This window comes from Polyodon spathula, chromosome 4, assembly GCF_017654505.1.
Source record: "Polyodon spathula isolate WHYD16114869_AA chromosome 4, ASM1765450v1, whole genome shotgun sequence".
NCBI lineage: Eukaryota > Metazoa > Chordata > Actinopteri > Acipenseriformes > Polyodontidae > Polyodon > Polyodon spathula.
The window spans coordinates 44849346-44867492 of NC_054537.1; the positions used below are offsets into that span (position 1 = coordinate 44849346).

The 18147-nt window shown below is 38.7% G+C and overlaps 1 protein-coding gene and 1 long non-coding RNA gene across 5 annotated transcripts in view; both read right to left on the reverse strand.

Annotated features, from left to right (window-relative positions):
* Nucleotides 1-18147, reverse strand: part of LOC121314573 (solute carrier family 12 member 7-like) — a 116858-nt gene that overhangs the window by 77696 nt on the left and 21015 nt on the right. The window lies entirely within an intron of this gene.
* On the reverse strand, nt 9274-11915 carry LOC121314574. The gene is made up of 3 exons (XR_005950121.1): nt 11715-11915; nt 10758-10846; nt 9274-9387 (listed from the first exon to the last, which is right to left on the reverse strand). It is a non-coding gene; the product is annotated as an uncharacterized LOC121314574 (long non-coding RNA).

An 18147-nucleotide genomic window follows, 5' to 3' on the forward strand; every position in this document is an offset into this window, starting at 1 on the left:
TTACTTCACTGGACTTGTTAGGCCTAAATTTAATTTATTATCCATTGCCATCAAGACTGTCTTTGTAATTGTTTTCCCCATATACTTATTTATTCACCTTTGTCTCTATTGCCTGTCGGTGTGTTGGTTTTGTATTGGTGTGGTGTTTGGGTATCACCCCCCCCCGGGGTGTCGACGTGGCTTAACTCTGCCCGAGTAAATTGACCGATGTGTCTACTTTCATCTCGACATGTGTCGACGTACTTACCTGGAGCTGAGTAAAAATAGACCGCTCATGTCTACTTTACTCGATGTGTCGACGCATGAATTGACCTGGCTCATTTCATCTGGCTACACAGATGAAATGAGCTTACACAGCTGCATGAATTGACCTGGTCTGTTTTGGATATTTGTAGGAAAAGCAGATAGTGACATTCAGGGACTTGCGTGAGCTCAGAAGTGAAGGCCAGGGGAGGAAAAAACTGGAGGGAGAGGAGACAGCAAATTCAGGAGGATTGTGATTACGTGAAAGAGAATATCAGTAGTAACTGGTGGATGGGAGGTTACTGTGCCATCCCTCGGAGAAGACTGCGGACTGTGGGCATTGATAATGGGGGGTTGGGGGGGGGGGGGGGAGATACATGTGATAGACGATATTGGTATTGAACCCCTGCTAGGTAAGTTTTTAGGTTTCCGAAGGAGCGGTGTAGATGATCTTTTTTTGTGCACGAGGAAGAAAATAATAAAATCCTGATAGAAAGGAATTTAATTTTGCTTGCAGATAGTCGTGATAGTGAACCGTTTCTTGCGTAGGGGTAGATAGGCGAGGGAGGCGGCCAATGTATTCTTTAGCTGATGTGAGGAGATTGCAGTGGATGCTTACACTCAGCAAGAAGTATTTCTCGGCAAGTAGCTTTTGCAAGTAGCTTTTCTCGGCAACTACCTTTTTCCAGCTTTTCTTTCAGCTCGACTGCAGGGGGTATGCTGTTGTCGTAGAACAGAAAGGCCATTCCAGTGCTGAAAAAAGGAAGTCCACATCCTAATGTCTTTCCATGCTTCCTGGAAAGTCCGGAGATGAGGTAGGAAATTAATTTGCAATCAGGGTGATTTTGTAGCACCTGGGACAAGACAGATGTTGATGGGTGGAAGTGATGAGGAGGGATGACTATCAGTTGGAGGAAAACGGGCAGATGGAAAGGGAGTGAGCATCATCACAGAGGCTGCACATGTGCAGGAACTGGTATTGACTGGATGAGCAAAATGCAGAATTTAAATTATTGCATATTTGTATAACACCAGAGTAGCTAATCCTTTGAAGTCCTATGTAGGACCAGGTCCAATATTACACTTTTCCCTTTCCGGTCCGACATCATCAAAAAGACGTCAAGCACAGGTCTCTAGTCATTTTTTCTCCAGAAAAGTCAAGAAAACCTTTCAATGGCCAAGTGAGAACGATAAGAGAATAAATAAGGGGGCAGATCTGAGCAATACACCTGCACCACAGAGATAACATGGACATAACAAACAAAATAGCTGCTTCTGCATCCAGCGCTCAAATAATATCACAGCCATTTGCAAAACTTTGAGATGTTATAGCAATAAAATAATGACTTGGATCGCATTATTGAGGAATTTGGTGATAAAAGGAGTGATCAGGAGATGATTTATCAGTATGCATGACTATGAAGAGGTATGTGATAAATACAGCGAATAAGGGGTGAGACAGGGCTACAGATGCAGTACTGAGTGTCCTGTTGATATGCAGTGCCTTTTAAACCTTTTTACTCTAAAAAAAAAAATTTATTTTAAACAGCGTGTGTAAAATAAAAAGCACATGTGAAAATAAACTGGACCTGACGCGCCTCAGAGGCGCTGAATAAATGGACCTCAAAGGGTTAATAAGACGCACTACAATACTTTTGGCTTTTTAACTAAACAAGAACAGATACTACACCAAAATAGAAATAAAATAAATATATTTAACCTAAGTAATCACCAGAATCTGATGTGACTGGAGAACTGAAGTTTGTAGCTTCAGTTCGAGAGTTTATGGCTACTGCTGAAAGAGAAACACAATATTGCTGAATGAATTGCCTGGTCAAGAGCAGCAGATTGCATAGGGAGTATTATAATGTAAAGTGAGATTTGGGAGCTGCAGTGCCGGCAATCATGGCGAAAGCAACAAAGTAGTGACGATAATTAAACACAGAGTACTGCTTCAGAACACAGACTTCTGACAGAACTCCGAGCAGGGTCGTTCCTATCACTTTTCTTCCCACAGAAGCACAGGGAATCAAATTTAACAATGTAAGCGAAAGTCTGGCAAGGCACAGAGACGCATATATGAAAACAACAAATGGGGTCTGTAGGGGTGCGTGACAATAGGCAAATGCAAAACCAGACTTGATAGCTAACAAAAAGGGATGTACAGTATCTATTGCTGCATGTATCCATGTCCTGAAATAGCGGAAACAGTTTATCAAAAATATTATTTACTTTATTTGCTTTACTTTCTGCTGGACTGCAGGGGCGGGCGCTTCGCAGCAGGAGTGGCAGACGCTGCTGTCATGGTGGGTGTGTGTGAGGGGACACCTGCTGGTTCTAAGAGTGAAGTCCTGGTTTCGAAGCTCGTTCAGGTTGTTGGTGGCTGAAGAAACGGCGGTTGAGACAATATATAACAGAGAAACAGGAGGGTGCTGCACAGTACATGCCGAGAGGATAATAGCTTCAAAAGCCTGTATGCCTGAGCAGCAGGAATGTGCTGCGGCGGCAGCACATTCTGCAGAGAAAGAAAAGTGAGGTGAGTACTGTTTTCAAATTTAAATTGACAATGAGATTTACATGGTTAAATCTGAGTCTTGCAGGGCTGAGTAGCGATTCATGAACAAAAACAGACAGTGCTTACATAAAGTTTACAGCCCCTTTCAAAATGTTCACCTGTTATTGCCTTATAGCCTGGAATTAAAATGCATTATGCATTTTTTTTCATTTATTTACACATCATATTTGTAGAAATTAATTAAATAAAAACTGAAACAGCTTGGTTGGATAAGTGTCCACCCCCCCCCTTGTAATAGCAATCCTAAATTAGCTCAGGTATAACCAATCGCCTTCAAAATCACACACCAAGTTAAGTGGCCTCCACCTGTGTTAAATTGTACTGATTCACACGATTTCAGGATAAATTCAGCAGTTCCTGTTGGTTTCCTCTGCTCCTTAAGTATTCGACCCCTTTGCTACTGCAGCCCTAACTCAGCTCAGGTGCAAATGATTTGTTTGAAAGGTCACAAAATTCATTTCATTTCCCTCAGGTATATAAAGACTTTCAAGCTGCAACTCACAGTGATCCAACAAAGCAACCATGAAGACCAAAGAGCTTTCGAAACAAGTCAGAGATAAACAGGGAGAGAGGCACAGAGCAGGAGAAGGGTCCAAGAAAATTTCAAAGGTGCAGATTATCCTTGTTAGCACAGTGATATCCATCATTAAGAAGTGGAAGCTGCATCATACCACTAGACACTACCCAGATCAGGGCGCCATCCCAAACTGAGCAGCCAGGCAAGTAGGAAACTGGTTCGGGATGTCAATCTGAAGCCAACAATGACCTTGAAAGATCTGCAAAGTTCTGTGTCTGAGATGGGAGTCAGTGTTTACACATCAACAATAAGCCGGTCCCTACATAAAGCTGGCCTGTATGGACGGGTGGCAAGAAAGAAGCCATTACTCAAAAAGCCTCATCTTAAAGCATGTATGGAGTTTGCAAAAAAGCATGTAGATGATACTGCAGACATGTGGAAAAAGGTTTTGTGGTCAGATGAGACAAAAATTGAACTTTTCGGTCTAAATTCTAAGCATTACGTCTGGCACGAGCTCAACACTGCACCCAGTCAACACCATCCCAACTGTCAAGCATGGTGGTGGCAGCATCATGTTGTGGGAATGCTTGTTAGGATATATTGTTAGGCAAACCCTTGAGAAAAGCTTGTTTGAGTCAGCCAAATTCACATTTAAGCAGGACAATGACCCGAAGCACAAAGCCAAAGCCACACTGGAGTGGTTTAACAAGAAGAGAATTAATGTTCTTGAGTGGCCCAGTCAAAGTCCTGACTTGAATCTAATCGAAAATTTATGGCAAGACTTGAAGATTGCAGTCCATTGACGATCCCCAACAAACTTATCAGAACAGGAGCAATTTTCCTGTGAAGAATGGGCAAAAATGTCACAATCCTACTATGCAAAGCTTGCAGAGACCTATCCAAAAAGACTCATAGCAGTAATTGCTGCAAAAGGTGCTTCTACCAAATACTGACTTAAGGGGCTGAACACTTATGCAACCAGTAAATTAAATTTTGTACATTTTCTTTGCAAGTTTTGCTGACATTTAACATTTAACCTCATCATACAGCATTGTCCAGTTTAACCACTACAGCTTTGAATAAAAAAAATTGTTTGAAAAACTGTGCCCACATTATTTGTAATTCAACAAAATGTGACATTATTGGTAGGGGGTGAATACTTCTGCAAACCACTGTGTGTGTGTGTGTGTGCTCATATATATATATAGTATCACACACACACACACACACACACACAGTACTGTGCACAAGTTTTAGGCAGGTGTGAAGTAAGAATGCTTTCAAAAATAGACATGTTAATAGATTACACTTATCAATTAACTAAACACAATGTGAGTGAACAGAAGAAAAATCTAAATCAAATCCATATTTGGTATGACCACCCTTTGCCTTCAAAACAGCATCAATTCTTCTAGGTACACTTGCACAAAGTCAGGGATTTTGTAGGCATATAGTCAGGTGTATGATTAAACAATTATACCAAACAGGTGCTAATGATCATCAATTCAATATGTAGGATGAAACACAATCATTAACTGAAACAGAAACAGCTGTGTAGGAGGAATAAAACTGGGTGAGGAACAGCCAAACTCAGCTAACAAGGTGAGGTTGCTGAAGACAGTTTACTGTCAAAAGTCATACACCATGGCAACACTGAGCACAGCAACAAGACACAAGGTAGTTATACTGCATCAGCAATGTCTCTCCCAGGCAGAAATTTCAAGGCAGACAGGGGTTTCCAGATGTGCTGTCCAAGCTCTTTTGAAGAAGCACAAAGAAACGGGCAATGTTGAGGACCGTAGACACAGTGGTCGGCCAAGGAAACTTACTGCAGCAGATGAAAGACACATCATGCTTACTTCCCTTTGCAATCAGAAGATGTCCAGCAATGCCATCAGCTCAGAATTGGCAGAAAATAGTGGGACCCTGGTACACCCATCTACTGTCCGGAGAAGTCTGGTCAGAAGTGGCCTTCATGGAAGACTTGCGGCCAAAAAGCCATACCTCCGACGTGGAAACAAGGCCAAGCGACTCAACTATGCACGAAAACACAGGAACTGGGGTGCAGAAAAATGGCAGCAGGTGCTCTGGACTGATGAGTCAAAATTTGAAATATTTGGCTGTAGCAGAAGGCAGTTTGTTCGCCGAAGGGCTGGAGAGCAGTACACGAATGAGTGTCTGCAGGCAACAGTGAAGCATGGTGGAGGTTCCTTGCAAGTTTGGGGCTGCATTTCTGCAAATGGAGTTGGGGATTTGGTCAGAATTAATGGTCTCCTCAATACTGAGAAGTACAGGCAGATACTTATCCATCATGCAATACCATCAGGGAGGCATCTGATTGGCCCCAAATTTATTCTGCAGCATGACAACGACCCCAAACATACAGCGAAAAGTCATTAAGAACTATCTTCAGCGTAAAGAAGAACAAGGAGTCCTGGAAGTGATGGTATGGCCCCCACAGAGCCCTGATCTCAACATCATCGAGTCTGTCTGGGATTACATGAAGAGAGAGAAGCAACTGAGGCTGCCTAAATCCACATAAGAACTGTGGTTAGTTCTCCAAGATGTTTGGGCCAACCTACCTGCCGAGTTCCTTCAAAAACTGTGTGCAAGTGTACCTAGAAGAACTGATGCTGTTTGAAGGCAAAGGGTGGCCACACCAAATACTGATTTGATGTAGATTTTTCTTCTGTTCACTCACTTTGCAAATATAATCTATTAACATGTCTATTTTTGAAAGCATTCTTACTTTACAGCATTTTTTTCACACCTGCCTAAAACTTATGCACAGTACTGTGCGTGTGTGTGTGTGTGTGTGTGTGTGTGTGTGTGTGTGTATATATATATATATATATATATATATATATATATATATATATATATATATATATATATATATATATTAGATATATACTTACATTTGGTAACTCGTGAGCAGTTTACCAATTTAGTATGTGAGTACAGTTCATTTTGGCTGACTGTACATACTTCAGTGCTAACTTATGGGGTATGCTCTAACTACAGCCCTACATTTTAACTGTAATATTACTTTTAATTAATGTACAAAAATGTTACCTTACAGTAAAAATTTCCTTTCATTATTTTCATAGCTATTTAGTCCTGCCTTAATAATATTAAGTCCACGAACTTGCTGCTCTCGATGTAGTTGTTATATTAAATGCGTGCAGCTTTCTGTGTTCTGAGTTTCTCTTCATGCTACCCTGTCACAAGAGTGAACATCAGCTTTTTAAAACTGTTATTTAACTTTATGTAAATATGCTCTGTTATTTCTACAATAATACTCACCACAAAACTTTGTAAAAACAACATAAATCAAGGTGCACTAAAAATCATTTGCATTACCCTTTTGCCTCTCTTCCCATGCACCTGGGTTGATATAGGCCTAGTAGTTAGGGTTGGTGCTCGTAATTGTGAGCCCCATGGCATCGCATATACAATAGCAGAGCACATGACTTCCCCACCTCCACTTACAATTGCAATTAAGGAACTAACTAGCAGTCTCCCCAAGGCTGTTATGTGCAGCTCAATTTCCTTATCTGCCTCCAGTCATTTACCATCCCCATCCCTCTTATGGTGTTCAAGATGTTCCCCTCTTTAGAGTGACATCAGGCTGACGGCCTGCCACAAATTACCAAAACACCCATATACTGCACAACACTCTCCAAAAGACTTAATCAAAAACAATGTATTATAAATAAGGCTGTGTCACGGGTAAAATATCGTATTTTGCAGAATGTGCATGGATCAATTTTATAAATTATTTGTACAGATTATTATTGTTTTTTAAACATCAAATATAGAAATAAATGCACTGACTTCATCAAAATCAACGTCAAAGTTATTCAAGCACTTTACAATTAACAGCCTATATGAAAAGTGTATATGCAAGGACAGCTTTCAGTTCTGGTACGTCAGATTCGTGTTCACCATTTAACCCATACTGATTTCCATCATCAGTCGACTCATCAGTGACCACTGACAAGCAACCAAACTGTTTTACCAATTCCACAATCTCCTGCTTCTGATACTCGGCATCTTTAGGTAAGTATTCACGTCTCAACTGGGCTGATGAAGGAATCAGTCCACCATTTGCTACACTCAGTCTGAAAAATTTACGTAACTTTTGGTTGTCCAACTTTTCAAGAGGGATATTTGTAATGTGTTTCAGGCTTCACAGTTTTCTGTGGACTTTTGGAACATGGAAGTCACTGTTTTTTGTTTCTAAATGCATGTCACCAGGCAATTCTTGGTAGCGATCTACAGTAACGTTGCAGGACGTACAGAAGACCTTAACTCCTGCTGGATAGTGCTTTACCTGATCTGCTGCAGACACATTTTTAGCCTTTTTAGAGACATCATTTTCCTTGTTTACAGTGTGTAGTATTTTAATTTCCCGCCTAGACTACATATAGTCACATGACATAATCACTGCACAGCACTGTGCATGGTGAATAGTACACACAGGCATACACAGAGCTGTACAGTTTTGTTAATGTGATTATTTTTTTTTGTATGAAATACAAATAATTCTGAAAATGTATTTTTATTTCTTAAGAATACTGTACAAATCATGGTATTGGGCTAATTTCACAATTTCTGCGCAGCCCGTGAAATTGCAATTTACACATGGGCTTTAATTATAAAGCACACAACAGAAATGTAGTTATATTCAGCAAAGGTCCCCCTCTAAGAGTCAAATTCCCTGCATGAATAATAAAGTTACGCTCCCTTTGTACTATCCTTCTGGGACCAAAAGGTAGCACTCCAAGTCAATAAAACTAGGTGGCACGGCCCTTTACAACACCCAGGGGGAAGACCAGTTGAGGGTGTAGTAACAGGAAAGAAACGGAGAAGATTGTGTTATAATATTTAGTTACAATCAGCGTTCCCTCGAAGGCTAAATGTAAAAAGCGCTTTCGCGGATTGAACCTGTTAGAAACGTGGGTCACTAACTTTATATGAAATCTATATAAATATATATATATATATATATATATATATATATATATATATATATATATATCAACATTAAATTGAGACTCCAACATTGCATATCATTTTTGAGTATTCTTGCAAAGCATTAACATAAGAATATTCACGTCTGTCTTGCAGCGGATTCTCTGATTTCCCTCTGTAAAATTTATGCAGATCTCACTTGAGTGCAAGCTAATCTATAGGGTGGGTGAAGCAGGCATCTAGCGATTCTGCCTCAGTGGAGAGGGCTGCTGGGTGCTGCTCATGAACTTTGCAGTTTTTAACTCGTCGTGTAATTAATACTTATCAGTAAAGCACAATCTTTCTGCATTTCTTAAATATAAATACTCCGGCAAAAATCACAATACTCATACTCAAGCGTTTTGAAACTGGAAAAAATGTAAATCGGAATATTAGAGTTGAAAATATACATTTACGTGTATAGTAATTAAAGAAATACCATGTGCATTATTTATTTTTTTGCAAGTTGAGTTTATTTATCATGTGACATCAAAACTCAACATGGTGTCTGCACCAACGAAGAAAAAAAAAGCAATGTTTCAGTAAAAGATAGAGCTAAAAGAAAATTATATTTTAGAAAATGAGGATGGTGGGATACTATTCTTCAAGTTCTGCTGTAATTTGTGTGATCATGTACGAGTCAATACCATTAAATATCATAATGCCAGCCGTAAACACGTAGAGAATAAGAAAGCAAATAAGATGGCAACAATGGCAAAGCACTGCATTCTATGCTAAAAAACTTAGACCAATGGTATTGCACTCAAAGCAGGGCTTTCCCGAAGTAAGCTAAATTAATTGCATATTTCATTATTGGGGAGGGTCTAGGCCAGCCAGGGTGTCCTCGGCTCACCGCGCACCAGCGACCCCTGTAGTCTGGCTGGGCACCTGCGGGCTTGCCTGTTAGCTGCCCGGGAGCTGCGTTGTCCTCAGTGTGTAAAGAAGCGGTCGGCTGACTGCACACGTTTCGCAGGTCACTGTGTGTTCGTCTTTGCCGCTCCCGAGTCAGCGTAGGGGTGGTAGCAGTGAGCTGAGCCTAAATAATAATTGGCCATTTCAAATTGGGAGAAAAAAAAAAATAATAATAATTTGCAACGACTAAATTTTTATTAAAAAATAATAATAATCTCCCTCCCGACCTGAGAGGGCACGAAGTAATGTTAACAGAGTACCCTGGACTGCTTGGACTGACACTTAGTTCCTAGGGTTAAAAGCAAGTCGGTCATTTAGAAAAGGGGCAGAGTTTCGGTACATTAACTCATTGAGTCATAAGGGAAATTATGTGGCAGCAGCGGATTGGAGGAGCGGCTGCAGTCGTTTACCAAGGGGTCATGAGTGACAGTATAAGTAGGGGACGAGCAACGTAATCTGTTTCTTTGTTTTGGTTAAAAGCATTGAATCAGGAAGGACCCGTATTGTTGTATTGTGATTGTTTTATTTGTCTAATTTTTACTTGTTGTTTATTAGACAGTTAAAGCACGTTCCGGAGCTGTCGCTAGAGGCCAGCACGTACCCGGAACATCACTGCACTAGAGCATGATAAATTGTATATTCACCACGAGCACTACTGTACTCACTGAGGAATGGTGATCGTGTACGTGTATTGTGTGTGTGTGTCTTTTTGTGGATTATCATGTACTGCCTGTATTTCATTTACAATTTCTGTTGGTCAGTTTCAACCATTTGGATTACAATTTAAAACCCATCACTTCATCAGAACTGTGTCGTTTGTTGTTGTTTGGAGCACTGCATCACCTCTACACCTGGGCCCTATAACCCACTTTGCCACAATTCCTTAAAGGAAATTAACTGCTTTACTGTGTAAGGAATGTAGCCACTACACTACACAACGCTGATTTCATAAAGAGACATACTCATTGTTAAATATTGCAAATAACAAGACATAATTAGCAAAGAAACAATTGAGAGGATTAATTATGCTTTTTCATTAAAAGGGGCGCTATTTAAATTACAATCAGGTAATACATAGCAGAGAACATAGTTTTAGATCAATGAGTCAGTCAACACGCCTTTATCAGTGTTTCATATTTTATCCTGGTTATTATTATAATGCCAGTAAAAGTCTAAACTTAATTGGTGGAGTACTATACATGGGATTACTCTCACAAAACATTGCTGGACTGTTATTAAACTGTTTACTATTTATTATTATTGTAATGCCAGCAATAAGATAAACATGTCTTTTCTTTTCTAATCACCTTTATTTGTTAACTGAACTACAGTGTTAGTGTAAGACTGTAAATATGATACTCACAACTGTGCTGGACATTTATTTTCTGAACTGTCGTAATATAATTTTTAGGGTTTCCTGCTTATTTCAATGCCAGCAATGAGCCAAGTGGTGTTTATAAACATTATGGCAGTTTCTTCAGGTGCTTTACTTACTGTTTCAGCAACAAGTCAGATTGAAAAAAAAAAAAAAAATCATTGTGGTAATATTCTTTTTTGACAGCCGGGATGTAGAAAATGAATGCCTGAAATGAAATATTTACATAGGCATTAACTGTAATGCAAAACCAGATGGGTCTGTTTTACACTCACTTTATACACAGCCTGATAGTCATTTGAAGCTAATTTGAAATGCCTGAGAATATTTCATAAACTGACCTCACTTTGTAAGAGTATGTTGCACAATAGGGCAAACCATGGAACCAGCCCTGTCAAACTGTAGCATGCAGGAAACAGGCAATCAGGCCAGTTTGTAAAATTAGCTTTTTAAACTTTGTTTAACTGTTGCATTTGGACAATATTTAACCCAGACACATGCAACTCATTTAGAATCATAAAATGACGTAAATAACTAAAAAACTAAAATTAGAAATAAGCACACTGGGCTGTGGTTTATTGAAAACAGCTGTAATAAATAAATACCACTACAGTACTATTAAGAAATAGGCAAAATACTTTCTCAAAAATACAAGAAAAATAAATGTGAACTGTTAAATAATTTACAGAGAATAAGTGCGTAGAAAGTATGTTAAACCCAACCAAACTGTCGCTTTTAATACTAATATTTTCTCCAAAAGAAATACGACACACCTTTTTTTTCCCTTATTTTTGTAAATTTAGTTGTTAATGCCCCTAGATAATAAGGTACCTAATAATGCATGTATAAATGTTTAAACAAACATCAAGTATTAACCTTTTAACAGAATGCTCCTATAGACAGCATGAAATAAAAGTGTGGCTAACAATTGACAATCCATGTGATAGAAAATGATATGGCTAACAATTTCCTCAAAAGAACCAAGTTATCGAGCCTTAAAAGACAATGTATTGCTAGCCACAGTATCCTGCTTTGTAAACTGTTTCATGGCTAGGGTCTTTTCAGACTTGTCTCACCTGAGAAGGCCCCGGCAAAGAAATCCAGTCCTTCCTGTTCTCTGTCATTCAGGCTGCTCTCTCCTTTATCCTGGGCAGACTTTGCCCCGTCTTCCACAGGGACAACTGTGAAGTTGGTGGGCATTTTGAACTATGTGCTTTCTCTCTCTGTATCTCAATTTCTAATATAGAACTAAGTTGCTTTTTCACTTCTACTGCTTAGATAGCGGTCCCATGTGACCACTTTCCAAATAAGGAGTGTAGTAGAACTCCTCCCTCTGGTTTAGACCTTCACTAAACTAGATTATGTAATTATGCTCCCTGGTATCAAGGGCAGGGCTGCACGTTGTGAGAGATAAAAATCACATTTTGTATCAATGTTCATAATAATGACAGCAATATAAGGAATAACGTACATTCAACTGTGCATAATAATGCAGTAATTCTATCAAGGCTTTCCTGATGCGACTGTTGCATAACACACCACCTGATGCAAGGGAATAGCATTACAGAATATTAAACAGCTTTAAAGTTTGCTGGGTGAAATCGATCGGCCAATCCTGTAAATTTGCATCGCAAAACATAATACACAGAGGGCAAGTGGCTAACGTAATTTCTTATTAAACTTGCCATGTACTTACGTTATTCTGCTCTTCCATAGGTTTCTCCCAGTATTCTGCGGATATAATTTAAAATCTGCAGACCATTGTTGTTTTGGTATTGATGGTGTTTTGCTGTGTTCATGCACTGGCGGAGTTTGGTTTACAAAACTGAGGTTAGCAGTTTTACCATCAACCTTATTATACACAGGGCTGGCACCACCTCATACTCTTATTACACACAGGTCTCATGCCATCACTGTGTATAATAAGACTGTAAAACACCAAAGTTTATAGGAAATTATCATTCACCATTGTATAGAATTATAATAACAATAATAATATAAGTGGTGGGCAGGGACCTTGAGTCACACAGTTCATATAATAGGGTTCGAATCATTAAGGCTATGTAATAATACAGTAAATGGGGTGTTCTATTATGGGATTCAGTTGTGGAAACAATATTTGAATTTGTATACAATAGTTATCTGGTCAGCATGCCATTTTTCATTGCCATTTTATAAACACCAATCCCTTCCTTGTAAATGTACTCTATCTATAATATTGATAATAAATTCTGTAACTTTAGGACTACATTCTAACCTTTTCCATCACCACCAAAATAATTTTGCGGTTAGATCATCCACCCTAACTGTTCACAAACAAAAGCACATTATATTTAATCAACTCAGTTGTGAGTTATTAAAAAAAAAAACATTTGACATAACACTACAAAACAATTTTTTAAAGAGGAAAAAACAACAGCAGAACAATAGGGATATTGTTGTTTCTGACATGTAATTAAATGTTTTTGAAATCTTTGGTGAATGCAGTACAACTTTGGAATACAATTTATTATAAACCTAATAGGACATTGGACGCTGCATCAGCAAATCAAGATGAAGCATTTCAGATCATTATCTACCAGTGATCGCCTGTCAGTGTAAACAAAAACCCTAATTTCTAGGTTTTAAACAAGCAATATCAAAGTATTGGAGTACTTGTTATGTTGAAAGTTAATATTTAGGGACTTGACAGCTCCATTGCTAATACAATCACAATGAAATTCATCTACAGTAACCAGATGCAGTTCTCCTCCCCATTTTAGCACGTAGTTCATTGGTTGCATGGGTCTCCACATAACAAATCGAAAGTTAAAGATTCAGTTCAACAAAGGTAACATTAACAATGTAAAAAATATTTAAACGGTAACTGAAACAAAAACAACAGAAAATCACCACCGTGTCTGACTATTATACCACTGGTAACAATACAGTCATTTTTTATTTTATTTTTAGCAACAACTCCTCTGAATGCAATTACATCTGAGACTAAAAACAATGGAACATTTTTAATATTTCTTCAATGAAAATGTGTCACCATTTTGTTTAATGAAAAAACAAACAAGTCATATATTAAAATGTTTATTACCATAACGCTGGTTCCCTGAAATAGAAATGTAACCATTACCAAATGGGTATTTATCTCCTAAAGACCCAGAACCTGAATAATACATCAAAGCTGCTTGTCAGAGCCTGTGACGCAGTCATGCCCACCGCCGAGGGCATATAGGGACTGCACACACAACTCTCATTATCATTTTTCCTTCAAGCCTGCTGCAATCATGGACGCAGCGACCTTGAAAGTTAATTGTTACTGTAATGAGTCAAAGGGGTTTCGGTTTGCAATTCAGCCTCCCGACAGCAGAAGGTATCGAATTAACCCAAGGCTTCCCTTACCAAGATCACGTGACCGTGACTTAAGCCTCCTTTATGGGGGGTGCCCTCTTGGTGACAACACAGTTAGGGACCTCCATGTCCGTCATTAGCACTTAATTATACTGTAGCCACTTCTAAAAAACTAAAATTGATGCATTTAAATCCTTTTTTCACCTTGTTACTAAACTGTTCATCTGCTTTGCTTCTGAAGTCCTCTCTTTAAATACACTCCACATACATGGAACACTTCCCCAGTACTGACGTAGGCGCAGAGTTTCTACTGCTTTGCATAGCGGGTTAATGGTTAGTTGCCACGGAAACTCATTTATTTTATTTTTTTTTAAATCACATGCCAACTACATTTGTGAAAAATCCTTGTAACAACAAACAGGTGCCGCATTTTTCTTTAGAATTTAAAAACCATCTTGGCTGTACACCATATGATGTCGTTTCAAATTGTGAAATTATGTGGTCCTGTATCATGTTTTAAACAGTAACTGAAGCTAACTCTTCTATCCAAAAAAAAATAAAGATCTATATATATATTATATATATATATATAATATATATAATAATATATATATATATATGGTACCTGACAATTATATAAAACCGAAATGTAAGCAATATCAGGGTCAACCTTACTTTGGCTGGAAAACAGAATATTGCCAATGCCAAGATTTAAACATGTAGTTTCTGTCAGGTTATAATATAAAAAACACAAATAAATGTTGTTTTTTTTTATTTCGTCAGTTTAATAATGCCATGTGTATCATTAAATGGCGACAACAACTGGAATGTTTACATTTTTGCAAGAAGGTTTGATTAACCTAAATGTATATTTATTAAATTAATTTTATACTGTACATATTATAATGCTTATCGTGGGGTTAGCACTATGTTGCAGCATATAAGAATTTAAGTTGGGATGGGTATGTGTGGGTTAAGAATATGTAAAATTTCTTTGAACTGATCAAAATGTAAAGCTATATACAGCTGTAGTCAAAACTTAAACCATACCCCAATGGAAATGTATAATTTCTCGAAAACAAATAATTATAGGAAAAATCTTTTGTAACAAAAGTTTAGCTTTTGTGGTTGAAATGCAAACCCCAGTCCCACTTGTATCCAATTCACTTTGAATATCTTTGTCAGTCAATCTCAGATTGTTATTAACCTTCCTCACAATTCATTTTCTTGTTCTTGGTGAAAGAAGCTTCTTTCTTCCAGACCGCGGGAGCGTTGTGACAGGACCATGAGTCTTGTACTTCTTGATAATAGAAACAATAGTTGAAATTGGGATACTCACATGCTTGGAAATCTTATTGTATCCTTCTCCAGCTTTATGACAAGAAATAACGTTCTGCATAAGGTCTTCACATAGCTCTTTACTTTTCCCCATATTGACTCTCTGCTCTCCCAAATCTCTCCCAAATGATGCTCACCACGTCGTGCAAGTAGCAATGCAGTCTACAGTAACAATGTACTAGCAGCCTCCGTCTGCTTAAAGCCAGCAACGGGGCTGTTCAAGACCCGAATAAGACCAGCTTGGTACCGGACCGGGGATGTAAGCACCGGTCAGTACCGGTTCGGTGACTTTTAGCACCGGGTCAGTACAGTATGGTACTGGTCAGAACCGGGATGGCACCATAATGGTACCAGTTTGGTGAGTGTAGAACCAGGTCAGTACATTACTGGGTCGGAACTGGGATGGTTCGGAATCAGTTTGGTGACTTTAGCACCGGGTCAGCACGGTACGGTACCAAGTCGGAACCGGGACGGTACTGGGTTGGTTCGGTGACTTTTAGCACCATGTCAGTACAGTATGGTACTGGTCAGAACCAGAACGGTACCGGAATGGTACCGGTTTGGTAAGTGTAGAGCCAGGTATGGTATGGTACCAGTGCGGTAACCTCGGTCCCAGTTCAGTACGGTACAGTACCCCAAAACGGCATTAAGATGCTGTGGTAGAGATTGTAAGCAATCACCAACAGAGCACCCTTTTATCCTGCGCAGTGCCGCCGAGCTCAGCAGCTGCCGTCACTACACGCTGCAGACAGGCCTGCGTGTAGTCTCTGTAAAAACAGAACAGAATGAGAAAAAAATTATATATTTCTCAACAAAATACAGTAATAACAATTACTTTAATTACACAAACCATCTTGTAATTTGGGCCGAAGCCAAAACGAGAGTAAAATAACTCCAGCCGCAGCTATTGCAGCCTGGGGGTAGAGCACAAAGTCTGTGGCTTCATATGGAGCACAAGGCCGCAGCGGGACGTACCAAACAACAGGCTGTAGTGCACAAATCCATGTAATTAGTAAAATACAGCAATTATTTTAATATTATATTTAATTTGTGTAAAACCACAATAAATGCTCAAATCTATAGCAGAAAAAGTAACAGGTACTTAACTGAATAGGCTCTCCTGTCAGGTCAGTTCTTGAAAGGAAAAATGAAGCAGAGATCTGTGCATGCAGTCCTTTATACCCTCGTGAGCGGGCACTACTGCGTCACAGGCTCGGCTGAGCATCTTTGTTCTATCTTATTCAGGTTTCGGGTCTTTAGGAGGTAAATACCCATTCGGTAATGGTTACATTTCGTACTTGAAAGGAAACCAAATGTATCTGAAAGATACACAATTTGATTAAACCAAATCTGTAATAAAGTGATTAAGTTTTAAGATTTAGTTTTTGATTGGAGACAGCTCAAACAGTACCTACCTACTGCCTCAGGATTACACCTACCTCCAATTCAACCCTTTAAAGATGCATGTTGCCCTAACCACTTCTACTTTAAGAAACACAGTTTGATATGTGTGTATTGCTCTTTTTAAATGTGAAGAATGATACAGGCTAAAAACTGTTGCTTTGAACCAATGGGAAACGGTACTGATTGGGTACCGACAGCTTATAATTTCAGCATTTTATTCACTTAAGGCTAGTGTCAGCTACAATAATAACTGTATTATAATATAGCTGATATCATGTGTAACCACATTGTTTCAGGCACTGATTTGCTGAATATGTCTCCTAAACTTGCAGAGAAAAAATGTACGCATTAGGTTTAACACTAATGAAGGCACTAGGTGAAAGTGCAAACTGACAGTGGTATTAGCTTAACTATTTAAGACCTGATCCTTCAAAATGATGCTGTTTTGAATGGAAAGTATTTCAAAGCAGAAAACGAAACAAGGGAGTTTCATATTAAACCTAAAACAAAAAACTAAATAACAAACTTGGTCTAGCTGGTATAATTTACTGTAGTTTGTGAGTACTATAAAAGAGAATCTTCATCCACACTATTGCAGTTTTGGCGTAATGGAAGTTTGCATTTCAGATCACATGCTCTCCGTTTAATAACAACAGCACGATCTGCGCATGGAGCCTTCATAGGGCTGGAGTTCACATGCAGAGGCAGAAGATAAGAGAGGAACCTAAATTCCGAGGAAGGGCAATACATTTTTTCTAGGTGTGGTCAGGGTACTGGAAGCCAAAGAAAATGTATCTTTGGCCAAATTAAAAAGTGGGCTCTTTGTGTATTTCTGCTTGTACAAATATAAATTATTATGATTTATTGTATTACTGTGATTGATTGTATTATTAGGATTTATTGTATTATTATGATTGATTGTATTATTATGATTTATTGTATTATATATGACAGCAGAAAGCCTGTATTCTTATTATTTGTGGCACAGACGAAAAGTTGCAGCCATTTGTATTGTTTATTTTGCTGTACCTCTTATGAGAATGCGTGACTGTTGGCTAAGTAATTATTGATTATTGAACACAGACTAATTTAATGTGACCATCTCCGGATTGATTGTTGTTAATCTGGAGATGGTCGCATATAAATGGAGACCCACTGCTTTTGATGGGGGGAGTGGAGAACAGAGATGTGCCTGTCTGGAGAGATAGACTGGAAATACGATGGCTATTCTACAAACCCTACCAGCCTAATCACTTTCCTGAAGGGTACTCGTTTTCATTCGTTTTGTGTTCTGTTCTAGTGTTTGTTTACTTTGGCCAATGTGCCCTTTTGTTTTGTGCTTATTTAAAGTGTATTATTGTTTAATAAATAGTGAGCGCCGTAGCAACTCATATTTACCCCGCAGTTGCTGTGTGTGTTACCTTT